Source organism: Notechis scutatus, chromosome Z (assembly GCF_049901735.1).
Source record: "Notechis scutatus isolate UNSWTSFEM ecotype Mainland chromosome Z, rNotScu1.2, whole genome shotgun sequence".
Classification (NCBI taxonomy): Eukaryota; Metazoa; Chordata; class Lepidosauria; order Squamata; family Elapidae; genus Notechis; species Notechis scutatus.
The window spans coordinates 121,500,836-121,505,309 of record NC_142025.1 but is presented as its reverse complement, the minus strand read 5'-3'; positions in this window follow the sequence as shown (position 1 = coordinate 121,505,309).

Below are 4,474 nucleotides of genomic sequence, written 5' to 3'. Positions count from 1 at the left end.
AAACATATGGACTACACAACTCGATCAGGGCAAAGCAATAGACACAATCTACATAGACTTCTGTAAAGCCTTTGATTCAGTGGCACACAACAAAACTACTCCTAAAACTAAAATCTTATGGTATCTCTGGACACCTGCATAACTGGATAGAAGCATTCCTGTCAAACAGACAACAAATGGTCAAAATTGGGAGCATCCTATCAAATTCTGTACCTGTCAACAGTGGTGTCCCCCCAAGGCAGTGTTTTAGGACCAACTCTCTTCATACTCTCCATAAATGACCTCTGTGATCATATCAAGAGCAATTGCGTTCTCTTCGCTGATGATGTAAAGCTATTCAACACCACAGACAATACTGCTACCCTTCAAAAAGACCTCGACTATGTATCAGAATGGTCAAATAAATGGTAACTTCAAATCTCAACAAATAAATGCTCTGTCTTACATATTGGCAAAAAAAATCAGAAAATAAAATACAAGCTGAATAGTCAAGACCTTGTTGATGATCCAAACTTTGTCAAGGACCTTGGAGTAACTCATCTCTAATGACCTAAGGGCTAGAGCCCACTGTAACTACAGAGCCAAAAAGGCATTAAGAGTTGTTAACCTAATCTTACGTAGCTTTTTCTCTGGTAATATCACACTACTAACTAGAGCATACAAAACATTTGCTAGACCAATACTCGAATACAGCTCATCAATCTGGAACCCCAAACCCCAAAAACTTTAACCTTAGACTGTCTACTATTGACCTCACCCCTTTCCTAAGAGGCCTGTAGGGGGCGTGCATAAGCGCACCAACGTGCCTACCGTCCCTGTCCTATGGTTTCTTTTATTTTTCTTAGATGTACCCATTTCATGTATTCCTAACTATGTTTATACTTATACCTATTATCTTGTAAGCAATTGACAAATCAAATAAATAAATAAAAATAAATAAAAATAAGCGGCTGCTGGTGGTGCTGCCGCCGCCACGGTGCCCGCTCCGCCCCAGGGAGGAGTTGCGAGCGGCGTCCCGTCCCTCCCGCTGGGCCAGCCCTGCAGAGGCGGCCGAGGGGAAAGAGGCGGCCGAGGGAGACCCCTGCCGGGCTGGATCCCTGTCCTTGCACGCGCACCGGACACGCACAGAAGCCTACAAACACACAAGCACACAAGCACACAAACACTTCAAACACACAAACACACAAGCACGGAAGCCCACAAACACACAAGCACACAAACATTTCAAACACACAAACACACAAGCACAGAAGCCCACACACAAGCACACCCACAAGAACACAAGCACAGAATCACACAACTACACAAACACATAAGCACACCCACAAGTACACAAGCACAGAAACACACATTTTGACAGGAATCCCCCAGGAATCGGTTCAAAAGTATTTAAAATTTATTATGGACGGACATAAAAATAATATCTTGAACTATCGACGAAATAAATAATGAACGATTCTAATTCAGTATGAATATGTGTCTGTTTGCTACATGTAACAAACACGATTTAAAAATACTTTATTTGTATTCAAATGCATGCCATGCAGAATAGGGTGACTGACATAAAAATAACGGATTGAAATATTGAATAATCAAATCACAAAGGATTATAAGTTGAACAAGCAAATCATGGAAGATTTTTCATTGAACATAAATGTTTTATGTATTATGATTAGAATTATATAAGCTTGTCAAATGGAACAAATATGATGAATATTATTTTATTTGGACGACACTCTGGTATCTCACTGTTCAGGCATTTATACGTTTGTAAAAAAATAAAAAACTTAAAGGAAAAAAAAAAGGATTTAAACTTCTGAACAAAACAAGATTGGAAGCTGGACTGTCAACGCATCCATAAAACCCACAAAATTTCCCTTCAAGCCAACTCAACTCTGGGTGTTTCCTTGGCAAAAGGAAGCACAAGGATTTGGATTGGGTTTTAGTGTACCTTTTCCTTTATTATACATCACATTTCCAGTTTTACAACTGGTTATATCAAGTCAAATTCCAGGTGTGTCCAATCACACCAGGAGAATGGGAGTTCTAGTCCCGCCTTAGGCATGAAATCCAGCTTGGTGATTGGTCCAATCACCAGGAGAATGGGAGTTCTAGTCCCGCCTTACATATGAAAACTGACTGGGTGACTTTGGGCCAATCACCAGGAGTCGGTGAGTTCTAGTCCCGCCTTAAGCATGAAAGCCGGCTGGGTGACTTTGGTAACCAAGAGAATGGGAGTTCTAGTTCCGCCTTAGGCACGAAAGCCAGCTGGGTGGCTTTGGGCCAATCACCAGGAGAATGGGAGTTCTAGTCCCGCCTTACATATGAAAACTGACTGGGTGACTTTGGACCAATCACCAGGAGTCGGGTGAGTTCTAGTCCCGCCTTAAGCATGAAAGCTAGTGGGTGACTTTGGTAACCAGGAGAATGGGAGTTCTAGTCCCGCCTTAGGCATGAAATCCAGCTTGGTGATTGGTCCAATCACCAGGAGAATGGGAGTTCTAGTCCCGCCTTACATATGAAAACTGACTGGGTGACTTTGGACCAATCACCAGGAGTCGGTGAGTTCTAGTCCCGCCTTAAGCATGAAAGCTAGTGGGTGACTTTGGTAACCAGGAGAATGGGAGTTCTAGTCCCGCCTTAGGCATGAAAGCCAGCTGGGTGACTTTGGGCCAATAATCACCAGGAGAGTGGGAGTTCTAGTCCCGCCTTAGGCATGAAAGCCAGCTGGGTGACTTTGGGCCAATCACCAGGAGAATGAGAGTTCTATTCCTGCCGTAGGCATGAAAGCCGGTTGCGTGACTTTGGGCCAATCATCAGAGAATCCGAGTTCTAGTCCCGCTTTAGGCATGAAAGCCAGCTGGGTGACTTTGGGCCAATCACCAGGAGACGGGGAGTTCTAGTCCCGCCTTAGGCACGAAAGCCAGCTGGGTGGCTTTGGCCAATCACCAGGAGAATGGGAGTTCTAGTCCCGCCTTAGGCACGAAAGCCAGCTGGGTGTCTTGGAACTTGAAAGATTAGCAACATTAACTGGCCAAACGCATAGCCAGATTTTGAGAAACACTGGTGGACTATGAGTCTATTGTCTATGGCTGTGCATTACCTATGTGGGCCATGTGAGGGCGCTGTTGTTCCAGAAATAGTGGAACAGAACAGCAGAGTTGGAAGGGACCCTGGAGGTCGTCTAGTCCAACCCCTGCTCAGGCAAGGAAGCCACGTAACATTTCAGATAAATGGCTGTCCAGTCTCTTCTTAAAAACCTCCTGCAATGAAGCACCCACAACTTCTGGTGGCAAGCAGGTCCCCGGCTTAATTTTCCTCACTATCAGGAAGTTTCTCCTGAATTCCAGGTTGCTTCTCCTCCTGCCTTTGGGTGCTTTGGAGGATAACTTGAGCGCCTCCTCTTTGGGGGCTGCCCCTCAAATATTGGAAGATGCCATCATGTCCCCTCAGTCCTTCTTTTCATTAAATTGAATCCATCCAATTTCTGCAACCGTGTTTCGTATATTTTATTCTCCAGTCCTCTAATCCTCTTTCTTGCTCTTCTCGGCACTCTTTCCAGAGTCTCAGCCTCTTTTATTTTATATTTTATGGCGATGTAAAAAAAAACAAAAAACAAGGGAGTCAAATCCCCATTTCTGTGAGTCAGGCAGTGCCCCACCCAGCTGCTCTTCCAATTATATATGTATTTTTTATTTTATTTTTATTATCATTATCATTATTATTAAGTTTATTAGAACATTATTATTAATATATACAATGAAACATACAGTATTCCAATGAATTACATAATACAAATGTTTATTTTAAGCATGAAAAGTTTAACAGAATACACAAAAAATAAGATTCGTTACTTTGAACAAACGCTTCGTTTTTTCTTATTTTCTTATTTTTGGACTGGTTTTTTTCTTTGTGGTTTCTGATTTTTGGTTTGTTCTGTTATTTGGCGTTATTTCAGGTTCTAGAATAACAGCATCCTCCTCTTCACTGTCTGATAATATGATTGCCTCTTCTTTTTGATTTTTAGCTCCAATATGAACGTCTCCCACTTCGATAGATAGATAGATAGATAGATAGATAGATAGATAGATAGATAGATAGATAGATAGATAGATAGATAGATAGATAGATAGATAATAGATAGAGATAGAAAGATAGATAGAGATAGATGTATAGATAGATAGATAGATAGATAGATAGATAGATAGATAATAGATAGAGATAGAAAGATAGATAGAGATAGATGTATAGATAGATAGATAGATAGATAGATAGATAGATAGATAGATAGATAGATAATAGATAGATAGAAAGATAGATAGAGATAGATGTATAGATAGATAGATAGATAGATGGATAGATAGATGGATAGAATGATAGAAGGATAGATGGATAGATGGATAGATCGATAGTTGGATAGATAGATAGATAGATAGATAGATAGATAGATGGATAGATAGAGATAGAAAGATAG